This window comes from Salvelinus alpinus, chromosome 5 (assembly GCF_045679555.1).
Source record: "Salvelinus alpinus chromosome 5, SLU_Salpinus.1, whole genome shotgun sequence".
Taxonomy (NCBI): domain Eukaryota; kingdom Metazoa; phylum Chordata; class Actinopteri; order Salmoniformes; family Salmonidae; genus Salvelinus; species Salvelinus alpinus.
Window position 1 is genome coordinate 72092056 of NC_092090.1, and position 16914 is coordinate 72108969.

The following is a 16914-nucleotide window of genomic DNA, read 5'->3' on the forward strand; positions in this document are numbered from 1 at the left end:
TCGTGCAGCCCCCGGCAAGATGCCGCCCTGGGAGGCTGCCCATGTCGCTTATACCTACATCCGCATCATTAGAATTGTAAAGGATTTGGCCATGTTTCAAGTGTGTGCAGATGGACAGGGTTTTGAAGAACGACGTGTAGAAGACCGACGGTGTTGCAATTGTGGTGGTGATCATGATCCCGGGTTCCTGGAGTGCCCTGTAAGGGTGAAGGAGATTGAGGTAGCAAAAGGTAGAGCAGTCAATCGAATCTCCTATGCGGAGGCGATTAAAATAATTGAGGAAACAAGTGATGCTAGTGAAGATATGGTAGTGGACGCACCACAGCCGGTAGTACTTTTTGTTGTTGCGGGGGATCAGCTTAATATTGCGGAAAGATTGTTGCTTCCATCATTGTAATTGTCTGCATAATTTCCAATCCCCCATATATTTTTTTGGTAAATATATATATATATATATATACACTGCTCAAAAAAATAAAGGGAACACTTAAACAACACAATGTAACTCCAAGTCAATCACACTTCTGTGAAATCAAACTGTCCACTTAGGAAGCAACACTGTTTGACAATAAATTTCACATGCTGTTGTGCAAATGGAATAGACAAAAGGTGGAAATTATAGGCAATTAGCAAGACACCCCCAATAAAGGAGTTCTGCAGGTGGTGACCACAGACCACTTCTCAGTTCCTATGCTTCCTGGCTGATGTTTTGGTCACTTTTGAATGCTGGCGGTGCTTTCACTCTAGTGGTAGCATGAGACGGAGTCTACAACCCACACAAGTGGCTCAGGTAGTGCAGCTCATCCAGGATGGCACATCAATGCGAGCTGTGGCAAGAAGGTTTGCTGTGTCTGTCAGTGTAGTGTCCAGAGCATGGAGGCGCTACCAGGAGACAGGCCAGTACATCAGGAGACGTGGAGGAGGCCGTAGGAGGGCAACAACCCAGCAGCAGGACCGCTACCTCCGCCTTTGTGCAAGGAGGAGCACTCCCAGAGCCCTGCAAAATGACCTCCAGCAGGCCACAAATGTGCATGTGTCTGCTCAAACGGTCAGAAACAGACTCCATGAGGGTGGTATGAGGGCCCGACGTCTACAGGTGGGGGTTGTGCTTACAGCCCAACACCGTGCAGGACGTTTGGCATTTGCCAGAGAACACCAAGATTGGCAAATTCGCCACTGGCGCCCTGTGCTCTTCACAGATGAAAGCAGGTTCACACGCACATGTGACAGAGTCTGGAGACGCCGTGGAGAACGTTCTGCTGCCTGCAACATCCTCCAGCATGACCGGTTTGGCGGTGGGTCAGTCATGGTGTGGGGTGGCATTTCTTTGGGGGGCCGCACAGCCCTCCATGTGCTCGCCAGAGGTAGCCTGACTGCCATTAGGTACCGAGATGAGATGCTCAGACCCCTTGTGAGATCATATGCTGGTGCGGTTGGCCCTGGGTTCCTCCTAATGCAAGACAATGCTAGACCTCATGTGGCTGGAGTGTGTCAGCAGTTCCTGCAAGAGGAAGGCATTGATGCTATGGACCGCCCGTTCCCCAGACCTGAATCCAATTGAGCACATCTGGGACATCATGTCTCGCTCCATCCACCAACGCCACGTTGCACCAAATCAAAATCAAATCAAATCAAATTTTATTAGTCACATACACATGGTTAGCAGATGTTAATGCGAGTGTAGCGAAATGCTTGTGCTTCTAGTTCCGACAATGCAGTAATAACCAACAAGTAATCTAACCTAACAATTCCACAACTACTACCTTACACACACACACAAGTGTAAAGGGATAAAGAATATGTACATAAAGATATATGAATGAGTGGTGGTACAGAACGGCATGGCAGATGCAGTAGATGGTATAGAGTACGGTATATACATATGAGATGAGTACTGTAGGGTATGTAAACATAAAGTGGCATAGTTTAAAGTGGCTAGTGGTACATGTATTACATAAAGATGGCAAGATGCAGTAGATGATATAGAGTACAGTATATACATATGAGATGGGTAATGTAGGGTATGTAAACATTATATTAAGTGGCATTGTTTAAAGTGGCTAGTGGTACATTTTTACATAATTTCCATCAATTCCCATTTTTAAAGTGGCTGGAGTTGAGTCAGTATGTTGGCAGCGGCCGCTAAATGTTAGTGGTGGCTGTTTAACAGTCTGATGGCCTTGAGATAGAAGCTGTTTTTCAGTCTCTCGGTCCCTGCTTTGATGCACCTGTACTGACCTCGCCTTCTGGATGATAGCGGGGTGAACAGGCAGTGGCTTGGGTGGTTGTTGTCCTTGATGATCTTTATGGCCTTCCTGTGACATCGGGTGGTGTAGGTGTCCTGGAGGGCAGGTAGTTTGCCCCTGGTGATGCGTTCTGCAGACCTCACTACCCTCTGGAGAGCCTTACGGTTGTGGGCGGAGCAGTTGCCGTACCAGGCGGTGATACAGCCCGACAGGATGCTCTCGATTGTGCATCTGTAGAAGTTTGTGAGTGCTTTTGGTGACAAGCCGAATTTCTTCAGCCTCCTGAGGTTGAAGAGGCGCTGCTGCGCCTTCTTCACAACGCTGTCTGTGTGGGTGGACCAATTCAGTTTGTCCGTGATGTGTACACCGAGGAACTTAAAACTTTCCACCTTCTCCACTACTGACCCGTCGATGTGGATAGGGGGGTGCTCCCTCTGCTGTTTCCTGAAGTCCACAATCATCTCCTTTGTTTTGTTGACGTTGAGTGTGAGGTTATTTTCCTGACACCACACTCCGAGGGCCCTCACCTCCTCCCTGTAGGCCGTCTCGTCGTTGTTGGTAATCAAGCCTACCACTGTAGTGTCATCCGCAAACTTGATGATTGAGTTGGAGGCGTGCATGGCCACGCAGTCGTGGGTGAACAGGGAGTACAGGAGAGGGCTCAGAACGCACCCTTGTGGGGCCCCAGTGTTGAGGATCAGCGGGGTGGAGATGTTGTTACCTACCCTCACCACCTGGGGGCGGCCCGTCAGGAAGTCCAGGACCCAGTTGCACAGGGCGGGGTCGAGACCCAGGGTCTCGAGCTTGATGACGAGTTTGGAGGGTACTATGGTGTTAAATGCTGAGCTGTAATCGATGAACAGCATTCTCACATGGGTATTCCTCTTGTCCAGATGGGTTAGGGCAGTGTGCAGTGTGGTTGCGATTGCGTCGTCTGTGGACCTATTGGGTCGGTAAGCAAATTGGAGTGGGTCTAGGGTGTCCGGTAGGGTGGAGGTGATATGGTCCTTGACTAGTCTCTCAAAGCACTTCATGATGACGGAAGTGAGTGCTACGGGGCGGTAGTCGTTTAGCTCAGTTACCTTAGCTTTCTTGGGAACAGGAACAATGGTGGCCCTCTTGAAGCATGTGGGAACAGCAGACTGGGATAAGGATTGATTGAATATGTCCGTAAACACACCAGCCAGCTGGTCTGCGCATGCTCTGAGGACGCGGCTGGGAATGCCGTCTGGGCCTGCAGCCTTGCGAGGGTTAACACGTTTAAATGTTTTACTCACCTCGGCTGCAGTGAAGGAGAGCCCGCAGGTTTTGGTAGGGGGCCGTGTCAGTGGCACTGTATTGTCCTCAAAGCGGGCAAAAAAGTTGTTTAGCCTGTCTGGGAGCAAGACATCCTGGTCCGCGACGGGGCTGGTTTTCTTTTTGTAATCCGTGATTGACTGTAGACCCTGCCACATACCTCTTGTGTCTGAGCTGTTGAATTGCGACTCGATTTTGTCTCTGTACTGGGACTTAGCCTGTTTGATTGCCTTGCGGAGAGAATAGCTACACTGTTTGTATTCGGTCATGCTTCCGGTCACCTTGCCCTGGTTAAAAGCAGTGGTTCGCGCTTTCAGTTTCACGCGAATGCTGCCGTCAATCCACGGTTTCTGGTTTGGGAATGTTTTTATCGTTGCTGTGGGTACGACATCGTCAATGCACTTCCTAATGAACTCGCTCACCGAATCAGCATATTCGTCAATATTGTTGTTGGACGCGATGCGGAACATATTCCAATCCGCGTGATCGAAGCAGTCTTGAAGCGTGGATTCAGATTGGTCGGACCAGCGTTGAACAGACCTGAGCGCGGGAGCTTGTTGTTTGAGTTTCTGTTTGTAGGCTGGAATCAACAAAATGGAGTCGTGGTCAGCTTTTCCGAAAGGGGGGCGGGGGAGGGCCTTATATGCGTCGCGGAAATTAGTATAACAATGATCTAGGGTTTTTCCAGCCCTGGTAGCACAATCGATATGCTGATAGAATTTAGGGAGTTTTGTTTTTAGATTAGCCTTGTTAAAATCCCCAGCTACGATGAATGCAGCCTCAGGGTGTGTGGTTTCCAGTTTACAAAGAGTCAGATAAAGTTCGTTCAGGGCCATCGATGTGTCTGCATGGGGGGGAATATATACGGCTGTGATTATGATTGAAGAGAATTCCCTTGGTAGATAATGCGGTCGACATTTGATTGTGAGGAGTTCTAGATCAGGTGAACAGAATGACTTGAGTTCCTGTGTGTTGTTATGATGATCACACCACTTCTCGTTAATCATAAGGCATACCCCCCCGCCCCTCTTCTTACCGGAAAGATGTTTGTTTCTGTCGGCGCGATGCATGAAGAAACCAGCTGGCTGCACCGACTCCGTTAGCGTCCCTTGAGTTAGCCATGTTTCCGTGAAGCAGAGCACGTTGCAATCCCTGATGTCTCTCTGGAATGCTACCCGTGCTCGGATTTCATCAACCTTATTGTCAAGAGACTGGACATTGGCGAGTAGTATGCTAGGGAGTGGAGCGCGATGTGCCCGTCTCCGAAGCCTGACCACGAGACCGCCTCGTTTGCCCCTTTTCCGGCGTCGCACAGGGTCGCCGGCTGGGATCAGATCCATTGTATTGGGTGGAAGGCAAAACACTGGATCCGTTTCGGGAAAGTCATATTCCTGGTAGGAACGATGATGAGTTGACGTTAATCGTATATTCAGTAGTTCCTCCCGACTGTATGTAATGAAACCTAAGATTACCTGGGGTACCGATGTAAGAAATAACACATAAAAAAACAAAAAACTGCATATTTTCCAAGGAACGCGAAGCGAGGCGGCCATCTCTTTTCGGCGCCGGAAGTAGCAGAGACTGTCCAGGAGTTGGCGGATGCTTTAGTCCAGGTCTGGGAGGAGATCCCTCAGGAGACCATCCGCCACCTCTTCAGGAGCATGCCCAGGCGTTGTAGGGAGGTCATACAGGCACGTGGAGGCCACACACACTACTGAGCCTCATTTTGACTTGTTCTAAGGACATTACATCAAAGTTGGATCAGCCTGTAGTGTGGTTTTCCACTTTAATTTTGAGTGTGACTCCAAATCCAGACCTCCATGGGTTGATAAATTTGATTTCCATTGATAATTTTTGTGTGATTTTGTTGTCAGCACATTCAACTATGTAAAGAAAGAAGTATTTAATAAGAATATTTCATTCATTCAGATCTAGGATGTGTTATTTTAGTGTTCCCTTTATTTTTTTGAGCAGTGTACATACACGTACATACCCATACATATACATATGCATACACAAACATTCATACATATATACATACACATACTCATATAGATATACATACTTTTTTTGAACATACCTTTATTATTCCACGTAAACCCTACCACCCTTCCCCCAATTGGAGTAAACTAATAAACAATAACACTTAGGCTTCTACCTTCAGTTTATACATATTTTACCCATTTTACAGACACAATCTATTTTACAATAGTTATATTTTGTTTGTTTTTTGTCCTTCCTCTATTTCTGATGTCCATCCAGTTTGATTTCTATTTGTAACTGCTATTTCACAGAATTTCTTAACTTACAGTTGAAGTCGGAAGTTTACATACACTTAGGTTGAAGTCATTAAAACTCGTTTTTCAACCACTCAACAAATTTCTTGTTAACAAACTATAGTTTTGGCAAGTCGGTTAGGACATCTACTTTGTGCATGACACAAGTCATTTTTCCAACAATTGTTTACAGACAGATTATTTAACTTATAATTCACTTTATCACAATTCCAGTGGGTCAGAAGTTTACATACAGTGGGGAGAACAAGTTTTTGATACACTGCCGATTTTGCAGGTTTTCCTACTTACAAAGCATGTAGAGGTCTGTAATTTTTATCATAGGTACACTTCAACTGTGAGAGACGGAGTCTGAAACAAAAATCCAGAAAATCACATTGTATGATTTTTAAGTAATTAATTTGCATTTTATTGCATGACATAAGTATTTGATCTCCTACCAACCAGTAAGAATTCCGGCTCTCACAGAACTGTTAGTTTTTCTTTAAGAAGCCCAGACAAGACAGACAAGTTCCTTACTTTTTTACCCTTCTACTTGCCTCTTCCATTTTTTGTGGTAATGCTGCAATTAGTTGGTTGCAATTTTGGGTAGAGCAGACATTTCCATATGTCTGTGTTAGCTGCATGTGTGAACAACTCCACCAGTCGTATTTATGATATAATTCACTAAAATTATACCTTTTTTAAACATTTCATCGAAAATACTTTTTAATCAATTAGTATATTTGAGTTTAACCACAATATTTGTTGTATTATTTGTTCTGTTTTTCAGATGGATTGAACTGAATTGCAACCAACTTTCTAAGGCTTGTTTAAAAAATAACAATATACCAGAGACTCTGGGTTCGAGCCCAGGCTCTATCGCAGCAAGTATGGTTCTCAATCAGAGACAACGATTGACAGCTGCCTCTGATTGGGAACCATACCAGGCCAAACACATAGAAATACAACACACAGAATAAAACATAGAATGCCCACCCCAACTCACTCCCTGACCAAACCAAAATAGAGACATAAAAAAGGAACTAAGGTCAGGACGTGACAGGGTGAGACATTCCTACCAATTTACTAGAGAACCAGTTTGGATTTAAGTATAACTTTTGTATGACTGATGCCTTTAGTGAGAGGTCTAATGCTTTAATATTTAATCATTTCTGCCCTCTGAATTCATATTCGTTATATAGGCCCTATTCATTTTGTCTGGCTTGCCATTCCAAATAAAATAGAATATTTTTTGTTCATATAATTTGAAAAGCAGGTCACTAGGTTTAGGCAAAACCATAAGCAAATAGGTAAACTGTGATATGACTAAAGAGTTAATCAGGGTGATTTTTCCACAAATAGACAGGTATTTTCCTTTCCATGGTAGCAAGATCTTAACTTTCTATAAAAATTTATTGGAGTGAGATCATTTCTTTCTTTTGGGATTTGTATACCGAGTCAGACCATTTTATTGGTGAACTACACGGTAATGTAAAATTTGCATTTTTTTGTGATCCAATACATAATATTGTACACTTATCATAATTTGGTTTTAATCCAGAGGTTAGCAAAAGTATCTAGATCCTCAAGGAGGCCGTGGAGGGAATCTAATTGTGGTTTTAAAAGAAAACATGAATCATCAGCGTACAATGACACCTTTGTTTTTAAGCCACGGATTTCTAATCCCTTAATATTATTGTTGGATCTAATTTTAACAGCTAACATTTCGATGGGAATAATAAATAGATATGACAATAGTGGAAAACCTTGTTTTACTCCTCTAGATAGTTTAAAACTTTCTGAGATGTAGCCATTATTTACTATTTTACACCTAGGGTTACTATACATAACTTTAACCCATTTTATAAGAGATTCCCCAAAATTTAAATAGTCTAGGCATTTATATATAAACTCCAGTTGTACTTTATCAAAAGACTTTTCAAAATCAGCTATGAAAACCAGGCCTGGTGTCCCTGATATTTCATGTATTCTATTGTTTCCAGTATTCTATTGTTTCTAGTCTTATATTATCTCCAATGTATCGTCCATGTAATAAAACCTGTCTGATTAGGATGAATAATATCTGACAATACTTTTTTAATTCTATGCGCCAAGCATTTAGCTAGGATTTTTGCATCACAACACTGAAGTGTACGAGGCCTCCAATTTTTTTAAATGGACTTGTAACGCTCGTCGGAAGGACGAGACCAAGGTGCAGCGTGGTACGTGTTCATGCTTCTTTATTAAAACATAACAAAATAACAACGAACGTGACGTCTTGAAGGCTACACAGAGCTAACAAAAACAACATCCCACAACCTAAAGTGGCAAAACAGGCTGCCTAAGTATGATTCCCAATCAGAGACAACGATAGACAGCTGTCCCTGATTGAGAACCATACCCGGCCAAAACATAGAATCACAAATCAATAAAGAACATAGAATGCCCACCCCAAATTACACCCTGACCAAACCAAATAGAGACATAAAAAGGCTCTCTAAGGTCAGGGCGTGACAGTGATACTGTCTACGTCCCCCCCCCCAAAGTGCGGACTCCGGCCGCAAAACCTGAACCTATAGGGGAGGGTCTGGGTGGGCATCTATCCGCGGTGGCGGCTCTGGTGCGGGACGTAGACCCCGCTCCACCTCTGGCTCACCCCACTTTGGTGGCGCCTCTTGTTGCGTGGACCCTCGTCGCCGACCCCGGACTGGGGACCCTCGCAGTGGGCCCCGGACTGGGGACCGTCGCTGGGGGCTCCGGACTGGGGACCGTCGCTGGGGGCTACGGACTGGGGACCCTCGTTGCGGGCCCCGGACTGGAGACCGTCGCTGGAGACTCCGGACTGTGGACCGTCGCTGGGGGCTCCGGACTGGGGACCGTCACTGGAGGCTCCGGACTGGGGACCCTCGTTGCGGGCCCCGGACTGGGGACCGTCGCTGGAGGCTCCGGACTGGAGACCGTCGCTGGAGGCTCCGGACTGGAGACCGTAGCTGGAGGCTTCGTGCCATGACTCATCACTGGAGGCTTCGTGCCATGGATCATCACTGGAGGCTTCGTGCCATGGATCATCACAGGAGGCTTCGTGCCATGGATCATCACTGGAGGCTTCGTGCCATGGATCATCACTGGAGACTTCGTGCCATGGATCATCACTGGAGGCTTCGTGCCATGGATCATCACTGGAGGCTTAGTGCCATGGATCATCACTGGAGATCTGGGGAGCAGAGCTGGCACAACCCGTCCTGGCTGGATGCTCACCCTAGCCCGGCAACTGTGGGGCGTTGGCACAGGACGCACTGGGCTGTGAGAGCGCACCGAAGACACTGTGCGTAGAGCCGGCGCACGATATACTGGGCCGAGGAGGCGCACTGAAGGTCTGGAGCGTAGAGCTGGCCCCACCCTTCCTGGCTGGATGCTCACCCTAGCCCGGCAACTGCGGGGTGCTGGCACAGGACGTACTGGGCTGTGGACACGCACCGGAGACACAGTGTGCAGAGCCGGCCAGGATATCCTGGACCGAAGAGACACACTGGAGGCCAGATGCACTGAGCCGGCACCATTCGTCCTGGCTGGATGCCCACTCTAGCCCGGCCGATGCGGGGAGCTGGAATATAGCGCACCGGGCTATGAGTGCGCACTGAAGACACACTGCGCAGAGCCGCATAACATGGGGCTTGACTAGTCACACTCTCCCCACGGTAAGCATGAGGAGTTGGCTCAGGTCTCCAATCTCCTCGTGTGCCCCCCCCCCCAATTTTGGGGGGGAGTGGCTTATCGGGCTTCCGTGCTAGCCGTGTCCCCTCGTAACGCTGGGCCCCCTTTGTCGATGTGCATGCATACTTCTGATTGTTTTGATTACGGATGCAAAGAGCAATGTCGGTAGGTCACGGCAACCTCTCTCCTCTGTTTCGAGTGCAGCTGAGTCTGAACCACAGCCTGCTCCTTTGTGGTAATAATCTTGACACAGACACAGACTGCTGTCCTAAGCCACTGTGTATGCTGTAGACTCTGTGTCTGCCTCACTGCTCATCCAGGCTAGGATTTATGCCCAGGTGTCTCCCACTGAACCCGTGTCTGGTAAGTCTGTCTCTTTTTAGAGCAAGTATGTTTTGGCGAATCCAAAGGATATTTTAGTACTTATTTTAATTGTTTGTCTGGTTATCCCCTTTTTAATAGTGCTCTCTCAATTTTGTCAGACAACAAAACAGTCATTCCCAACCAAGTATACTGGCCCCTGGGCTCCTGTCCCTGTGACTTCACGTCCCTGTGACCTCACGGTGGGAGCCTGTGATGTGTGCTGCTGCTGTGACAAGGTGTTTACATCCATCATTACACATACTGATCCACTTTACCCATGGATAGAGTAGACATTTTGATTCTGTTTATGTCTGTTCATCAGGTTATGGTGTTTCTGTCATGTGTCTCCCACAGGACTGTTGCCCTGAAGCTGTTTCATGGCCAGTGTCTTTTGGGGCTCTTTGGACAGAAAGTCTCTCCAGTTCCGTATTACCTGTGCTATGCACAGTCTGCTGAAAAAGCCCCCGATTTGTTCCCATTGCTCTGCGTCATCTTGCTGCCTAACAACAATCCCTTCCTTGGACTTTTTTTATGAAGGGGACACAATGTGAGACACCTATTTCCTATACATTTTTGTGTCTCAAAATCCAGTTGTCAGAGATAGACTTCAATCTTAATTGGTAGCTTTTTTGTGTTTGCTGTATGTCCCTTCTTACTGCATTATCAATGTCTTGATCTGAAATGTGTTGTCTTCTTCTATACTGACTTCTATAGCTGCTCCAGCACACCAAAGCCCAGGCCATCTTTCCAAAGTGTAGTGCTGTCAGCTCCACTGCCCACCGATGACTACCAGCAGCGGGATCTCTCTCTCTCGCTCTCTCTCTTTCTCTCTGTCTCTCTCTGTGTGTCTGTGTGTGTCTGTGTGTGTCTGTCTGTCTGTCTGTCTGTGTTTGTAAGTGAACAGTCAGAACTCTCACAGTAACTGTTATGTCTAATTTCTGTCTTAATCCCTCAGATCTTCCTGGTTGGCCAGTGTGAAGATAATGCCACTGTGACCTTTTTGAAAAACTAAGAGCAGTGTGTGGCCAGTCTCCTGTCCTGCCCAACTGGACCCAACCTTACAAATGATACCAACTGAAGGGAGGGATGGCCAAGGGGTATGACTCTCTCCCCATGAGCAGAACAATTACTTACTACTTCAACTTGATCGTTATCTGTTTTATTCTGATTGATTTGCATTGTATTTTTGTGTGCTCATTGGGGAAACATTGTAGGTGTAGTCACAGATGTCACGGATGAAATGGCTGTTGACCTGAGCCCCTTTGTCTCGAGTCCTGTGGCTGAAGATGGCAGACCGCTGTGAGCAAATGTAACCTTGAATATAAATTATTCTGGGGAAGGAACAGCCCTACAAGTATCACACTAACCTGCACACTTGGGCACGTCCCTTCTGCTAATGGTAGGGGCCTCTTTCTTTTAGTTTTCCCTGCTGGGTATAACTACGTATCTGTAGTATCATTCAAAAGCTGACGTTGTGTTCGTCACCGATTAACACCTAATTCTCCTGCTGTTGTGTGTTTGTATTTCCTCTTCCTTTCACAGTGGCTTTGACAGCCAGGTATTCAGTTGTGTTTCTGGGATGCTTTGGCTTCGCCCAACACAGGGAACCCAGGTTCGTGCAACCATATACACTTCTTATAAGCGTTTCAAAATGGGGAGCGTAATGTGCAACATAAAAAGATGAGACTGATTTTTGACTGACAGTTTCACAGATTTACAGATAAAGCTTTGTGTTATCTCTCTCAGCTTACCAGGTGGGCAGGCCTGTGATTGTTGGGGTTGTGAACACCTTGGAGAATGGCACAGTCATACAGAGGACCCCAGTCAATCTTTGGAAGCCAGGTAACAGCCATTTTTGTACCATGAATAGTGCACTGGAAAATCAATGGCTTTAATTATCAAACTCTGCACATCTTTATGTACATTTTTATTTAGGCTAAGGCACTAGGATTGGACTATAGTGAGAACCTGACCCAATATATTCTGCTCAGGTAAGTCACTGGATACACACACTGAGAAGTTGATCAAAATACCGCTCAATGCATACAAATGAGAAGGATCCATGTCTCTCTGTAGAATGTTTGACCTTCCTCTTCTACCTCTGTTAGTCAGACTGTGGCCTCTTCAGAGGGCACTGATCACAGAAATACACAAAGCCAGGATGGAGAGCCAGATTTCCTTACCCTGGCTGACTGGTTGATCAAACCCTTTTAACTTTAACTATTAAATCCTAATATTAGCTTAAATATTCACCCTATTAATTCATAATTTTGGCTTTGTTGCTTTTCCATTCCACTTCTGTGAACAACGCACTGATTAACTCACAGTTGTGAAACTGAACTGCAGCCAGCCTGTGGGGGGTGGTACTGGAACATGTTCTGGGATTCCGTCCCACCGGCACATCCACGTTAGGGTCATTGTGACAGAGGTGGTGGTGGTGGGGGGTTTGTCTCAGTGGGAGATCCAAGCAGTGGAAGTCAGATAAGTGGCAAAAGCCTATAACACTGTCCATTGCCATCACACCTATGTTACCTTTCTGTCTGTGCTGTCCCTCTGTTGAGACAAAAAAAAGTGTGATTGAATAAAGTCCTCCTTGTTAGGACTACTGTCTCTGATGTGAGTGTTGCCCCGAATGGGACTCAGTCTTTCCCTGTCACCTCCTCCATCACCTTCACTGATATCCCCATCAACACAGGACCACCCAAAACCAGGTGACCCCTGAAATACTAAAGCCCTCAGAATTAAAATCAACAGCCTCCGTATAATGTTTTTATGACTACGTTGAAAGGTTTGGGAAGTGCTGTGAATAAAACTCTGATGTGGTTCTGCCCTGGTGTCCTTCAGCATTCAGATTAACTTTACAGAGTATGACTTCGACAGGAATGATGTGTGCTGGCCGCTGGCTTTCCCCCTCACCAGGTATTACACAGGTGAGACTCTGCTGTCCCAAGATGTGAAATGTTATAAATAGATGATGGCAGTATGATTAAAGCTTTCCCTCCACCCTTGTATTTTGTCTCTGGCCAAGGGCCTTATCCTGGTGTTTTTCTTCATTGCTGCCTCCATTCTTGGCACTCGATGGAAACAGATCCGACAGACATGGAGAAGTGCTTTTCTCTAAACCCAGGTATCTGAGAAATAGTGAGGTAATAATCAGACAAATAACATGCACTAACTCTTGAGGCTTGAATCTGCTTGATCCTGCTGTTTGAAAAATAATGTCTGAACATTGTTATTGATGTAATGAAGTCATGTTCAGGTGGTAAGCTTAACAGTTTCAGCAGGTTTTCATGGTTTATAAGAATGTAAATGATCAAGTTGATTGTATTTTGATATTTTTAAAGAGATTTTTTTACCTTTTGGAAAATCAAATTTCTGATTAACTTGAAATGTGAATCTGGCCTGGGACAAAGATTGCCTATTATATTTATGAGATATTCAAGTGACCGCTCTAACAATGGAAGAGGTGAGATCAGGTGGGACCATTCTAACCAATGAGAGGGCAGATACGAGTGTGAACAACAGGCATAGAGATAGAGGACTCATCTTTGTATCTGTGCCATTCTAGCTGCGATGGCATGGACAGTGCCAGTGAAGACATCTCCATTTTATAGTAGTCCATTTCCTTCTTCATTGGCTGATTGCTCCCTACTCATAGCAATCCCCACCAAGTTGACTACTTTATTTTAAAGTAGTACATTTTCTTCTTCATTGGCTGATTGCTCCCAACTCATAGGAATCCCTATATAATAGACAATATTTGTCCCAGGCCAGATTCACATGTCAAGTTAATAAAAATGCTTTCCCTTACATCAGACTTTTTTGTACATGATGTTGCTGCTACCGTCGCTTATGACCGAAAATAACTTCTGGACATCAGGACTGTGATTACTCACCACGGACAGGCAGAATCCTTTTTTTCCTTTAATGAGTCTGAACGAGCCCAACGCGAACAATATACTGCTTTCTCGGGAACAGGCACAGATCCCCGTGATTTGCGCGAAGAAGAGGCGGAAAAAAAGGTGCCAGAGGGCAGGCTGCCTTCTGAGAATTTGTAAGCGATCGAATAAACCCCCACTTCCTTCCATTCTGCTAGCAAACGTGCAATCTTTGGAGAATAAAATCGATGACCTACGCGGAAGATTAAACTACCAACCGGACATTAAAAACTGTAATATTTTATACTTCACTGAGTCGTGGCTGAATGACGATATTATCAACATACAGCTGGTTGGTTATACTCTGTACCGGCAGGATAGAACAGCAGCGTCTGGTAAGACAAGGGGCGGCTGACTATGTATTTTTGAAAATAACAGCTGGTGCACGATTTGTAAGGAAGTCTCCAGCTATTGCTCGCCCGAGGTAGAGTATCTCATGATAAGCTGTAGACCACTCTATCTACCTAGAGAGTTTTCATCTGTATTTTTCGTAGCTGTTTACATACCACCACAGTCAGAGGCTGGCACTAAGACAGCATTGAATGAGCTGTATTTCGCCATAAGCAAACAAGAAAACACTCACCCAGAGCCGGGGACTTTACTGTAGGGAAACTTAAATCCGTTTTACCAAATTTCTGTCAGCATGTTAAATGTGCAACCAGAGGGAAAAAAACTCTGGACCACCTTTACTCCACACACAGAGACGCATACAAAGCTCTCCCTCACCCTACATTTGGCAAACCTGACCATAATTCTATCCTCCTGATTCCTGCTTACAAGCTAAAATTAAAGCAGGAAGCACCAGTGACTAGATCAATAAAAAAGTGGTCAGACGAAGCAGATGCTAAGCTACAGGACTGTTTTGCTAGCACAGACTGGAAAATGTTCCGGGATTCCTCCGATGGCATTGAGGAGTACACCATATCAGGCATTGGCTTCATCAATAAGTGCATCGATGACGTCGTCCCCACAGTGACCGTACGTACATACCCCAACCAGAAGCCATGGATTACAGGCAACATCCGCACTGAGCTAAAGCTTTCAAGGAGCGGGACTCTAACCCTTGAAGCTTATAGGAAATCCCGCTATGCCCTCCGACGAACCATCAAACAGGCAAAGCGTCAATACAGGACTAAGATCGAATCGTACTACACCGGCTCTGACGCTCGTCGGATGTGGCAGGGCTTGCAAACTATTACAGACTGCAAAGGGAAGCACAGCCGAGAGCTGCCCAGTGACACAAGCCTACCAGACGAGCTAAACTACTTCTATGCTCGCTTCGAGGCAAATAACACTGAAACATGCATGAGAGCACCAGCTGTTCCGGAAGAACTTTTAAACAGGTCAACATTCACAAGGCCGCAGGGCCAGACGGATTACCAACACTTGTACTGCAAGCATGCGCTGACCAACTGACAAGTGTCTTCACTGACATTTTCAACCTCTCCCTGTCCGCGTCTGTAATACCAACATGTTTTAAGCAGACCACCACAGTCCCCGTGCCCAAGAACACTAAGGTAACCTGCCTAAATGACTACCGACCCGTAGCACTCACGTCTGTAGCCATGAAGTGCTTTGAAAGGCTGGTCATGTCTCACATCACCACCATTATCCCAGAAACCCTAGACCCACTCCAATTTGCATACCGCCCCAACAGATCCACAGATGTTGCAATCTCTATTGCACTCCACACTGCCCTTTCCCACCTGGACAAAAGGAACACCTACGTGAGAATGCTATTCATTGACTACAGCTCAGTGTTCAACCCTGGGACTAAACACCTCCCTCTGCAACTGGATGCTGGACTTCGACGGGCCGCCCCCAGGTGGTAAGGGTAGGTAACAACACATCCGCCACGCTGATCCTCAACACAGGGGCCCCTCAAAATTGTATTTGTCCCGTACACATATTTTGCAGATGTTATCGCGGGTGTAGCGAAATGCTTATGTTCCTAGCTCCAAAAGAACAGTAACCTAACAATACACAAAAATCCCCAAAATAAATGAATTAAGACTATGTACATAGGGCAGCAGTCTCTAAGGGTGCTGGGTTGAGTACCGGGTGGTAGCCAGCTAGTAACTGACTAAAGTTCAATGCATGGTACTGGGCGGAGGCCAGGAAGTGGTGACTATTTAAGTCTGAAAGCCTGGAGATAAAGCTGTTTTTCAGTCTCTGTCCCAGATTTGATGCACCTGTAATGTCTCCACCTTCTACATGGTAGCGGGGTGAACAGGCCATGGCTCAGGTGGCTGAGGTCTTTAATGATCTTACTGGCCTTCCTGTGACATCGAGTGCTGTAGATGTCCTGGAGGGCAGGCAGTGTGACCCCGGTGACGCATTGGGCTGACGGCACCCCTCTCTGGAGAGCCCTGCAGTTGCGAACGGTGCAGTTGCCATACCAGGCGGTATTACAGCCCGACAGGATACTCTCAATGGTGCATCTGTAGAAGTTTGTGAGGTTCTTAGGGGCCAAGACTAATTTATTCATCCTCCTGAGGTTGAAGAGGCACTGCGTTCACCACACTGTGTGGATGGACCATTTCAGGTTGTCAGTGATGTGCACACTGAGGATCTTGAAGCTTTTCACCCTCTACACTGCAGCCCCATTGATGTGGATGGGGGGCTTGCTCATTCTGCTGTCTCCTGAATTCCACAATCAACTGTTTTGTTGACGTAGAGGGATAGGTTATTATCCTGGCACCAGGTGGGCATGGGATAGAGGATTGTGTAGTTTCAGTGGATAAAGTTGTCTGTCAACTGTAGTGGTGCCCATGTTTCTGGGGAGGCAGTGAAGAAAGTAGAGGAGGATGGGTCAAGGGTGAGGGATCCTGAGAGGATCCCTGTGAGTAGTAGATCTGTGCCAGCACAGAGGAATAGGCCAATGAGTGACATACAGTACCAGTCAAAAGTTTGGACACACCGACTCGTTCCAGGGTTTTCCTTTATTTTTACTATTTTCTACATTGTAGAATAGTAGTGAAGACATCAAAACTATGAAATAACACATATGAAATCATGTAGTAACCAAAAAAGCGTTAAACAAATATATTTTATATTTGAGTTAATTCAAATTAGCCACCC

General features: G+C 46.0%; 1 pseudogene; it reads left to right on the forward strand.

The window, feature by feature from the left end:
- Positions 1-9691: 9691 nt before the first annotated feature.
- LOC139575331 (tectonic-2-like) lies at positions 9692-13016 on the forward strand (annotated as a pseudogene).
- The last annotated feature ends 3898 nt before the right edge of the window (positions 13017-16914 follow it).